General features: G+C 35.7%; 1 protein-coding gene across 1 annotated transcript in view; it reads right to left on the bottom strand.

The window, feature by feature from the left end:
• Positions 1 to 13,125, bottom strand: part of LOC120635810 (serine protease Hayan-like) — a 65,515-nt gene extending 52,390 nt beyond the window's left edge. Inside the window, exon 1 of the mRNA XM_039906972.1 lies at positions 12,951 to 13,125. The gene's annotated coding sequence lies outside the window, so the exon portion shown is untranslated. The remainder of the gene's footprint in view (positions 1 to 12,950) is intronic.
• Positions 13,126 to 13,419: the final 294 nt, after the last annotated feature.

Here is a 13,419-nt window from a genome sequence, read left to right as displayed (position 1 = left end):
AATATAAATATATAAGTTTAGTTAGTCTAAGAGTTACATTATTAATTACTAGCTGTTGCCTGCGACTCTGTCTGCGTTTGATTTTGTTTTTTGATGTGGCATTTAATTTGGTTGTAGTTCTAAAAAAATTAAGTATTCAGTATCGCTAAGCCTTAAATGAGGGGTTTGCTGCTGTCCGCTGAGGAGTCTGTCCTCTATCTCCAACCGCATTTATCAGATCTACACAAAGTTTGGGCAAAATTAAACACATATTATAACCTCTATAGTACAAAAAAAATTAATTAAATCGGTTATAATTTGTCGGAGTTATGGTTTAAAATCGTCAAACACTTCCATCCCCTCTTCCAAAGGAACCGAGCTTAATGTCGGGATAAAAAGTATCCTATATTACTTCTAACACTTCCAAGAATATTTGTAAAAAGTTCCACGAAGATCGGTTAAATAGTTTTTGCGTGAAAGCGTAACAAACAAACTTACATTGTCATTTATAATATTAGTAGGGATAGGGATTATAATATTGAAACTAAACTTATTAACTATGCTCTGCCGATTTGTGGCACGGGCTCCCTTCCATAGGTCTTACGATTAATTCCCATAGGAAGCGTGGGAAAAAGGTATAGCATCACAATTCAGAGCTAGCCTCCGATTATATCCCCTGACATTTCATATAATTAACATGTCCACCTAAAGCATGGGAACTGGGAATAGGAGACGTTTACCACCGTTTTTTTATTCTATTTTCTTAATATTTTTTTCCGTAAGAACCTTCTCCTAATAATAACAAATACAACAAAAAAAGAATTAGTGAAATCGGTCCAGCCATTCACGCGTGATGCCGTGACCAAGGAAAACGGGTTTCATTTTTATATATATAGATTTATTGATTAAAAAAAAAAAAAAAAACTTTTAAAAATTTATAACAAAAAAAAACACCCTCCGCTTGCGGGGCTTTGAATGCCCAAGCAACCGGCGGCGGCGGTCAGGGCTCCAGAGTGAGGAACCTCCTCAAAATACGCGCCGTTTCAAGGACTACTGCCTTCTGTATCCGACCCTTGATCCAACAACCAAGCGAAAGCTTCTTAAGATGTCGGTCGAAGCTTTTCGCGAGAAGACCATTGACTGTAACGACGATCGGAACAATAACGGTGGACTCAACATATGTTATCACAAATATATTACATATTTGTAAATTATTTTCACTTGTGTTATGATATGCTCTGTGAGTTGACAAAGCAGTGGGAGAAGATACATTTCTCCTGGCCATGCTAGCTGCGCATGTGGTTAGTGATGATACAGTCTAAGATGGTAGCGGGCTAACCTGTTAGGGAGTATGGTAGTCATACCCCTAATCGGTTTCTACGCGACGACGCACCGGAATACTCAAAAAAAAATTCAAAATTCATTTATTTCAAGTAGGCCTAATACAAGCACTTTTGAAACGTCAAGTCTGTCTGTGTGTAGTGACTCTACCACCGGTTCGGAAGGCAGATTCTACCGAGAAGAAGCCTGCAAGAAGCTCAGCAGTTGCTCTTTTCCAACATCAAAAATTTACATTTTAACATTCATTTTTCTATCTTGTGAGAGATGAAAGCGGAGCCGGATGCTTCCAAGCAACCTTGTCATTAAGTCACTAAATCGCTTAGCGGCACGTCTTTGTCGGTAGGGTGGTAACTAGCCACGGCCAAAGCCTATCAGACAAAATTGGTTTCCTCACGTGGTTTGCGTTCACCGTTGCCTATTTTACGAGGAGAGCCCATGGATGGGCTCGCGTATATTGCATACACGTCGCCGAGCCGGCCGGTCCGGACCATTATAAACTGATTTTTCTTTTACACACAGAGTTTACTTTTCTTAGAAAAACTTATGACCACAGAGAAATATAATAACTATCCCATTCATACCAACATTAAAATGTCGAGTGCCAAAAGAAAAAAAAGAAATAATGACAGTTGAAAATGACGTAATCTAAATTAGAATTAAGCGAACTTAAGCTTTATTCGTAGCGAGTTAAGGTTTTTCATAAGGATAAAGGTTTGTGTCGCTATTTTTCTCGCATTTTTGTTTTTTTAATAATTTATGGTAGACTCCAGCTTCTGTAAATTACACTTTCATAAAGATATATTATTAAGGAAGTCTTTACTGCTTACAGAACCGTGATAGGTAGTCTGGCTATTTTTTATTACGCATTTCCCTGCATAGTGACGCAACAAAATAAAGAAGAAAGTAGCAAAATTTTGCAATTTTGAACCTTATGAATGAAGCCATAAAAATTTTTTGGTTAGTCAATGGGTAAAGCAAGACATATAATTGCTTAAAACGCACATTACTCAGAAAAGTTAGAGGTGCCAGCGTGCCAGGATTCGAACTCGGCCCCTCGAAATGAATGAAGCCGAAGCCGTAACTACTAAGGCTATGACCGCTTATTTATCCTGTACAGAAGGTCAATATATGATATTTAAAACCAGAATAACCCGAACAAAATACACCTGATAATAAATGAAGTGTCAATACACCTATATACGTCGTGTCACTAAAAAAGGAGGCTGGGTGTTTTTAATGCATTTATCAGCAGGCAGATTGGCGCAGTGGGCAGCGACTCTGCTTTATGAGTACAAGGCCGTAAGTTCGATTACCACAACTGGAGAATGTTGGTGAGGTGAACATGGATGTTTTTCAGTGTACATTATTCACAAAAATATTCATCAGTCACCCAAAACACAAGCTACGCTTACTTTGGGGCTAGATGGCGATGTGTGTATTGTTTCAGTTTATTTATTTGTTTATTTTTCGGATGGACACTTGCCGATAACCACCTGAGGGGTCGCTGCAAAGTCACCGGGGGACTGGGGCGAGCGCGAGAGCTCGCCATGAGAAGAGAACTAGGGCTCGACGACGTCGGAGGGGAGGTGGGAGACGTCGATCCAACGGTGCCTCCTGCGAGGACTCGGGCCTCGGTTCGACGTTAATCTGACATTTTAATGCGCATCTGTAAACTTAAACGAGTAAATGTAGAGAGTAATAGTCTAAACCTCGTCCGTATACAATTTCCTAAAGTAAAATCAATTAACAATGCAGTTTGCATCTTGTATTTCTACATTTAAATATTTAGATTGTTTTGAAAATGAAAATATAGATGTATTTTATTTAAGACTTACTCTGTCTGTCAAATTGTCTCTATTCTTGCTAATATTATAAATGTGAAAGTGTGTTTGCTTGTTTGTCCTTACTTTACGCCCTAACTCAGCAACCTATTGGCATGATTTTTGGCAGAGTTTATATAAAAACGGAGAGTAAGTTAATGAATGGTTGCTAAACGATTGATACATTTCTTAACAACAGGGCTGCTTGGAAACATTCCCTCATCTTTCATAAGGTAGCAAAATTTTAAAGATTGTAAACTGTATGTAAATGAAGAGTAGTCTGCAGAGTTTCTTGTCGGCTCTTCAAGGTGTAATCTGCCTTCCGAACAGGTAGTTTCACTACAAACAGACTGTGGTTTCAAAGTGCTTATGAACTTGACCTTTGGTATGACCCTGGAATCGGATCCAGTATCCGTTTTTTATGTTGACTACAAAACCGACGAGGAATCGTACAAATTATGGATGAAATACTTCTGTAATAATTTGCACAACCAGTGCTCTTTTCACGTGACCTCAAGCATAGCGATTTTTTTTTTTGATTTTGTTTTGAATATCTAATTAAAGCAAAAGCCCAAAACAATTTGAATAATATTGCCTAAACAATATTCAAGATATATTTTACAGCTTGCTGTTCGTTATATTAGTAGGTTTATATATGTTGCCCGTGACTTTGTCCGCGTTTGTTTTTTTTCTTAAAGCATCCCTTAGGCACAGTTCATTTGGGGGATGTGTGGCATTCAAGATGTGGTAGTTCTACAGCGCTATATTTAGGCCGCGATAGCCCAGTGGGTAAGGCTTCGGCTTTCCTTTCGTGGAGACCGAGTTCGAGCTCCGGCAAGCACCACTAACTTTTCGAAGTTATGTGCGTTTTTAATTTAAGCATTTTAAATATCACTTGTATCACCAAATTGTACTCTCTTGCTATGTATTTATATCTCTGTAACTACTTTTTTTCTTTGGTGTACAATAAAAGTGAAAATTCATTCATTCACTTGCTGTAAACGGTGAAGGAAAACATCGTTAGGAAACCTGCATGCCCGAGAGTTCTTCATAAAATTGTTTGAAAGATTCTTACTGGGAGGATAGACTGTCCAGAGCATAAAGCTCTGGACAGTCTATCAAGTTGTGCCGCTTTTCTGCTCCTAGTAATTACTGTCAATTACGTCTGTGTCGCCAACGCAAATGTTTGGCCGTCCTGTCTTGCCGCACAGTGTCAAGCGTTAGATCTCCCATGCCTCGCAGTCTGTCAGCGCTAAATGCACTGCTGACGGAGTCAGCTCACTGTGACATATTTGCGGATCCTTGGAACACCGTTCGATTCATTTTGCAGAAAAGAGCTGTACGGTCAACATATAAACTTAAATCACGCGAATCCCTCCGTGAAAAATTTAAAGAAATAGGTATACTTACGGTAGCCTCACAATATATTTAACACAATATAGTATTTGTAAGACAACATATTAGTCTTTATAAACAAAAAGTGGATATAAACAGTCGACTTACAAGAAATGGTCATAAATTAGTGACATCTGCATATCGTCTGCGAAAGGTGCAGAAGTCATTTGTGGGATTGAGCTTTTATAATATGATTCCTAAGGTAATTTTGGACCTACCAATGTATAAGTTTAAAGAATGTGTTAAAACACATTTATTACAGCGAGAGATGAATTTCTTAATGACAAGGTTGCTTGGAAGCATCCGGCTTCGCTTTCATCTCTCACAAGATAGAAAAATGAATTTGAAAATGTAAAATGTAAATTGTTGATATTAGAAAAGAGCATCGGCTGAGTTTCTTGCCGGCTTCTTCTCGGTAGAATCTGCCTTCCGAACCGGTGGTAGAGTCACTACACACAGACAGACTTGACGTTTCAAAAGTGCTTATATAAGGCCTACTTGAAATAAATGAATTTTGTATTTTGTAACCATTGCCTACAGTACATTGAGAAATGTAATAGGCACCATGATTTTGGCTTAACTATTTTTTTTATATATTTTGAGAAGATAGTATAATTACCATTAGGTAAAACTATTGTAAATTTGATTGAATTGTTGTAATTACATTTTTGTTTCTGTTTTTATTTTTGTATTTTTTTTTTTTCTCGTTTTAATCTGCTATGTATTTAATTAGTGTAATAGGTGTTAACCGTACTAATTGAACGAACTTCACACGCACTTGAGAAGCGTTGTGGACAGTGGACTACGGCGTTAACCCTTCTTATTTTAAGAGGAGGTCAGTGCCCTGTAGAGGGCCTATAATAGACTGATAATGTAAAAGTGTAATTTTAAAATTCGGTGTAGTTTTTAAAAAGTTCTGTTTCAAATTTGACGGCCGGATGGCGCAGTGGGCAGCGACCCTGCTTTCTGAGTCCAAGGCCGTGGGTTCAATTCCCACAAGAAAATGTTTGTGTGATGAGCATCAGTGTTTTTCAGTGTCTGGGTGTTTATATGTATTTTCGAAGTATTTATGTATATACTCGTTTGATTCATAAAAATATTCATCAGTCATCTTAGTACCCAAAACACAAGCTGCGCTTGTTTGTGTGTGTGTGTGTTTGTCGTAGTATATTATTATTATTATTAATAATTAAGTTGATCAATAAATATAACTGTTCTGTTTAAAGCATTTCACCAGAGTCACTCAGCGAGCGATGGAAAGAGCTATATTAGGAGAATCTCTACGTGATCAAATCGGAAATAAGGAGATCCGTAGAAGAACTAGAGTTACCAACATTGCTCAACAAGTCGCGAAGCTGAAGTGGCAATGGGTGAGTGAGCACATAGCTCGTAGAACCGATGGACGTTGGAGTCCGAAGGTGCTGGAATGGCAACCCCACACCGGTAAACGCAGCGTTGGTCGACCCCCAACCAGGTGGACAGACGACACGAGTCGCGGGGAGCCGCTGGATACAAGCGGGCCAGAATCGTGGAGTTTGGAACGCACTGCAGATCACATATGTCCAGCAGTGGACGTCAATCGATTAATTTGGCTGCTACATTTAACAATACCCGAGCGATAAATTAAACTCTGAGCAAAATTTTATTTCCATGCAATTTTTAACCTTAATAACTTTTAAAGAGGCCTATACTATTTATTAGTAAAGAATCTTCATAGCGCAATGCAATAATAAATAAAACAAAAACAGCGCCATCTATCTCATGACTTGAAAATTAACATGTTCAACCTTTAACAATGATAAAACTATTTTTAAATTAAGAATTAATAATGCGGTATTAATGTAACCCACTTTTGTTTCTACCGGCGATTTAATATAATTTTAGAACACAAAAGCTATTGCGACTTAATTTATAGTTAGATAAATTCCCTCGCGCACTTTTTTGTAGGTGTTTTGCTGACTACTTATCATATAGTAGGTATATACTTTTTATGTATCATCAATAATTTTCTCAGCACACGCCAAGTTATGAATTTTATAAGCATAATTTCGCTACTTTGGGTTGCATTATAGCGATTTTCGTAAGGATCTGCAATTTGTTTCAAAATAAATTATAGCCTGTGTTATTTATTGAAAGTTTAGCCCTCTCTTGGCGAAGAAACGATTAAAAACGGTCATTATGAAAATTAAGCTTAATTTTCTATACTCCACGAGCAGCAGGAGAATAATGTATGGTGTAATTTATATTTTCTTCAATCCTTATACTCCACACCAAACAGATCCTCGGCAATATACCCTCTACGCACGTTCCGCTCCTAAACCGGAGCATCCTCAGGAGATGTTGACTTTCAAGTCAAGTAATTTCGGAGCCTATTGGGTACAAACAAACAAACAAAAAAATCTTTCCTATTTATAATATTAAGTGTAGATGTAATTATATTGTAAAAAGAATATTAATTAGTTTATAAAGAAGCATTAATCCCGTTACTGAGAAGGTAATTAATTTATAATACGGCTTGTTTTGTAGACAACTAAAATAGTTTACACGATATTATAATTTTTGTTTTTATTATAATTCCACACTTAGAACTAATTAGGTAGTTAGAGCGGATCATAACCAAAATTTTTATCGCTTCTATCCATTATCTATACTTTTGACTAGCTGTAGCCATGTGGCCCGCGAATTCGTCCGCGTTTTTTTGGTAGATCTGTGGCATTCAATGTAGGTTATAGTTCTTCAAATATGTATTTATAAGTTGTGTCTTCTTGTAAGAAAGATAGATAAGTGTTTTGTTTAGGTGTAGGCCTTCTCGATAACTTCTAAATGTCCGATTGGAATTAATCAAAAAGAATTTAACTGCCATATAAATACTCTTAATGGTTGAACTATTCATTTGAATAAGAGTCGACAGTGCAATAAAAATGAAATACACTCGTTTCTAGCGGCGATCTAAAAAATTTTGCAACACAAACGCGGCTATTGCGACTTAACTATGATAGTTAGATAAACTCACTGGTGGACTTTTTTGTAGGTAATAGTAAGTACTTCAATTATGTAGTACATCATTTTTATGCATCATCAATAGTTTTCTTAGTGCACGCAAAATAATTAATTTTATAGGAAAAATTTGCTACTTTCGGTTACGTTATTGGTATTTTCTTATGGATCTGCAATGGTTTTGAAAATAAATTTTAGCCTATGTTTCTCGTGATAGTTTAGCTTTCTTTTAGTCAAGAAATGGTTAAAATCGGTTCAGTACTTTCGTGGCCATTTTGGTACAAACAGAAAAATCTTTCTATGCATAGATAGATGGCGTTGTATTTATTGTCGTATTTATTTATTTTTTCATATTATTTCCACCGGTGCGCCAATGGATACAGCTTGGATAAAAATGTAGGAGCAGTTAAACATTTTGTCGTTTCGCCGTGAAGAAAACATCATCTGCTCACCCTGCTTTTCCCAGCTTTTTTGCAATTTCCCATAACGTTCCCAAAGGCGTGTGAAGTCCATTTCATATCTTATAAAGTTATACTAATATATGTATAAAGCTGGAGAGTTTCTTGGTTTACGTGCACGCGATGATCTCAGGAACTACTGATACGATGTTAAAAATTCTTTAAGTGATGGATAGCCCATTAATCGAGGAAGGCTATGGGCTATATATATATATTCTTATATCGCGTGATGAATGATGATATATATATATATCATCACTCGTGGAGCAATAGGAGAATAGCACCAATGAAGAATGTGTCAAAATAGACTTTTTCCCTTTTGAGAGATTCCGAGGGACCTTTAATTGTCTATCTAATTGACGTCGTTGATGAAATCTACCATTCCGCATTTAACACAACACTCTTCATCTTTTCACTTTTGGCGCAGTGGCAGACCCTTCCAGACAGAGCTTTCTGCATCTAAGGCCGTGGATTCGATTCCCATAACTGGAATAATGTATGTGTGATTAACATGAATATTTTTCAGTGTCTGGGTTTTTATTGTTTACTAGCTGTTTCCCGCGACTTCTTCTGCGTTTGTTCTGGTTTTTCGGAAGACATGTGGCATTCAATTTAGGTGTAATTCTACTGAAATTTTTAAGTTGTGTATTCTTATATAAAAAAAGGAAGTAATAATTTAAATCGGTTATCCTTTGACGGCGTTATGGTGTAAAATTGTCAAACACTTTCGTCCCCTCTCCCGAGAGAACTGAGCTTAATTTCGGGATAAAAAGCATCCTATATTACTTCTAATACCTTCAGGAATGTGTACAAAGTTTCATGATGATCGGTTTGTTAGTTTTTGCGTGAAAGCGTAACAAACAAACTTACATTCACATTTATAATATTAGCAGGGATTATTGTTTATTACTTGCTTCATGTACATAAGAGACATGACGCCCCGCCGGGGCATTGCAAAAAGATTTGTCGAAATTATTTTTATTTTTTTACTGATTAAATTTTTACTATTGTAACTGATTTAAATATTAAAATATGTCAACTTAAAACAAAAAAAAAACATTTACTTAATTAGAATTTGTCAACTTAAAACATAAGAATAATTACGATTAGGATTTAATGTCACACTATTATTATTTAACTCTTTATTTGTACACCACAATGAAGTTAGGAAAATAAAAAAACAATAGAAATACAAAGACACAAGTAGAATACAAAAGGCGGCCTTATCGCTTAGTAGCGATTATTATTAATAATTGATAATTAATAATCAATTCAATGGTGGGTGCGCCTGCTACCAGTGCCGAGCAGGCCAAGAGGCGTAAATATGAAAACCTGTATAGCAGCTTCATTTTTGTACCTTTTGGAGTAGAGACTTTGGGACCGTGGGGTCCGGAGGCAAGAGCCCTTTTCAAAGAATTATCGAAAAGGGTTATCGAGTCTACCGGTGATCCTAGAGCGGGCAGTTACCTTGGCCAACGAATTAGTTTGGCCATCCAAAGAGGCAATGCTGCCATCTTAGGAACTGTGCCTCGTTGCGGTGGTTTCGAGGACGTTTTAGATTTTATTAAGGTTTAAATAGTTTCTTTTAGGTTATATTTATAAAAGAATTATTTTAAATAGTGAAACATAAAAAAGAAAAATAAAGATATCATGTAATTTTATTTGTATATTACAAGTATTTATGTGTATTATATTAATAAAAATATTCATCAGTCATCTTAGTACCCATAAAACAAGCTGCGCGTACTTTGGGGCTAGATGGCGATGTGTGTATTGTCGTAGTATATTTAAAAAAGTTGATAATAAATAAGAAAGAAAGTTGTTGGCATTTAATAATTATGGTAGATTCATGGTGAGTCAGTAATAGGTAGGTGTATTGACTTTTGAACTTCCGGTAATCAAAACCTTGGGGTTTCTTCCGTATATCTTACCAATAGCATATTTTCTTAGCGACGATGTTTCTTTAAGTGTTCAATAACAGAAGGATGCAAAAATACTTGTTCGAATAACTTAAAAAGAAACAGGTTATCCATTCGATGTGATTTTTTTTGCCAAGATCATACCGCCGATTTGGACGACTTTTGATTCATCCAAATCGGTTTGAATCCTAAAGGGTTCCAAGAAAGACCAATTACCTTAATGAAATCGGTGACAGCCCAGTAGGTGGGACTTCGTCTTCACTTTCGAGGAGGCGAGTTCGAAACCCAGCCTACACCTCAAACTTTTCTAAGTTATGTGCGTTTTACTCAATTAAAATATCACTTGCTTCAATGGTGAGGGAAAACATCGCTAGGAAACCTGCATACCGATACCTGATAGTTATCAATAAATATTCCTACTTCGACAATACACACATCTCCATCTAGCCCCAATATAAGCGTAGCTTGTGTTATGGGTACTAAAATGACTGATGAATATTTTTATGAATAATATACATAAATATTTTAAATATATATATATCTTAATATATATAAATCTCCTGTCACGATGTTTGTCCGCGATGGACTCCTAAACTACTGAACCGATTTTAAATTAAATTGGCACACCGTGAGCAGTCTGGTCCAACTTAAGAGATAGGATAGCTTAGATCTTTAAGTAAAGTCACAATTTTATTTTATTGCAAATTATTTGTCTATAATTAATTGACAGTCACATGTTATATGTATATACAACTATACTCATTTAAGGCTTAGCGATACTGAATACTTTAAAAACAAAATCAAACGCAGACGAAGTCGCGGGCAACAGCTAGTATATAAATAAATAATAAAATAATAAAATAAATAAATAAATAAATAAATAAATAAATAAATAAATAAATAAATAAATAAATATATATATATAAACACCCAGACACTAAAAATGTATTCCCCTCTCACTCGGTTTCGCAACTACCTTCATCCTGTTAAAATCGTGTAACCCATGTGCGCGCGCATTTCGTTACATCGTATAATATCACTCCCATGATTTTTCCTAACGCCGCTAAAGAAGTATAATTTCAATAAACGCGGACGAAGTCGCGGGCAACAGCTGGTATCAAATAAAATCCAGTAGACGTCATCATAATCTATAGCTGTCTTAATAACGTTTTAATTGTTTCTGATATCCAAATCTTCATTATTCTCAATTCACTTATACTATTTTGAATCATAAAGTCGATAGCACAAAGTCCTTTTTAGTGTAGCATAACGTTAGACGCTTAAAGTCATGATTACAGAAGCGTTATGATTTAATTGTGGGAATCATCTATTGTTTTTTTTTTCAAGTGGAAACGTAAACTATTATTCTTCAGATAGTCTATGGTTATTCCTACATTTATAATTGCGAAAGTGTTTTATCGTTTGTCCTTATTTCACGCAGCAACGGTGCAGCGGTACAATTTGTTTTTTATTTATTTGACTACAAAATCATGATGCGGTAATACGATGGTAGCGGGCTAACCTGTTAGGAGTATGGCAGTTATATGGAACGCATATCCTTAATCTATATGTCGCATCGTACCGGAACGCTGAATCACTTGGCGGCACTATTTGTCTGTAGGGAGTCTACCAGACCAGAAATACAGAAACTAGTAACTCCCAAATTGGCCCTGCCGGAAAGTTTTTCTATTATGAAAATTAAGCTCCTAAATTCTTTACTCCGCGAAAAGCAGGAGAATCTGTATGGTGTAATTTATAATTCCTTCAATCTTTATACTCCACAACAAACAGATCTTCGGCAATGTACCCTCTACGCACGTCAGTCTCCTGAGGATGTTCCGGTGTAGTTTGGCAACGTTAGTTGCCAAAGATCTGTTTGATGTGGAGTATAAAGATTTAAAAAATTAAAAATTAGACAATAACTTCAACTCAACCCGGAAATCGATCGCAGTACCTCGTGACAGTAATGCTAGCATTTAGACCAATATCCTTACTAAAAACTACATGCTTTTTATGGAGGGTAGAGGTAAGGAGAGTCATCTTATATGGGAGAAAAGTTGAAAAAGTGTCCCGTTGTATGCGCTAAATAACAGTTCAAAAATCCTCCACAATGGCGCTGGTGGATGCACAGGGTATGGTATGAATGTAGCAATCGTAGATGAATTGAAGTATGCCGAGTTAAAAAATTTAATGTCATTATCGACTAAAGTAGTTAATTATTGAGAATTTCAACAACTTACGTTGTACAAAATATTGTGGTAAATATAACCTTACTTCCTTGCATCTCCATACTTCCTTGTTTATTTTTCAAGCCTACTCTAACAATATTTATATTTGGCGCTTCTTTTAAGAGTTACCTTGATGCAAATGTGGCGCCATCCTAATTTAATACATTTTGACGACACTTTTTCATATACACAGATGATCCTCCTTACCTCTACCCTCCATAATGCTTTTGTATATAAATAACTGGTTGTTTGTTACCCGCGACTTTGTTCTCTTAGAAATTTTTATGTGTATGCCTTTGTTATTTTTAGCCGACTTACAAAAAAGGAGGTTTTCATTTTTTTCTTTATTATTTTCCATAGGAAACAGTCAAAGGTATATCACCGTACAGCCATGTATTCAGTGTTTAATATTCTTTATATCATGTTAAGGCGCAAAGCCATGTTTTTAGTCCAAAATATTCATATCCAATTTCATACTAAGGCATATATAATAGTAAAATATTCCAAGCAAAGTAATTTTCCTAAGGAGGTTCTAAATTCGGTTGTATTTTTTTTTAATACATTTGTTAGTTCAGAACTCTGTCATTTATAAACCGATTTAAAAAAATATTTTTGTTTGATTTGTTTTTTGATTCCCATGTGATCCTTTTTAGGGAAATTGAGAGAACTCTTCAAATATTATCGTGACACCTATAGCGATTTGAGTATTTTTTAAAGTAACTTGAGCATTTGCTATCGAATGTATCCAAATCACATTAAAAATTATAACATAACATATTTTTAGGGTATTAATAAAATGAAGTGATATCTTACCGGAAATCGATATAAAATCTGTGCACCAACAAACACAAAACTGCACTAAAACTACTTTTAACACTGTTCAGCACTCGACACTAAATCTATGCGAATTTTTATCACCCTTATGATATATAACACAAAATGTTTTATTATGACGTTGTTATTTCCTCGTCTGAGTCGACAAGTTATACGCTTGTGGTCTATAATGATACTAAATGCTAAATGGCAACTTGGGGGAGTAGACGGACAAGATGTCAGGGTTGGCACTGACAGCATATGTAAGGTAAAAATCTTTCTTTGTTTTTTGCTAGCATGGGCATTAAATTTTTTGTTATATCGCCGGGGAAAGTATACAAATTTATCTTCTCCCACAGCTTTATCAACAGAGCATCGGCGCACAAGTGGAAATAATATCCAAATAATATATGTGTAATAATATCCGAATAATATATGTGTTAAACGACACTAAATGTATCACTAAAAA

The sequence above is a fragment of the Pararge aegeria genome, chromosome 27 (assembly GCF_905163445.1).
Source record: "Pararge aegeria chromosome 27, ilParAegt1.1, whole genome shotgun sequence".
Classification (NCBI taxonomy): domain Eukaryota; kingdom Metazoa; phylum Arthropoda; class Insecta; order Lepidoptera; family Nymphalidae; genus Pararge; species Pararge aegeria.
This window is presented reverse-complemented; position numbering and strand designations above follow the sequence as displayed.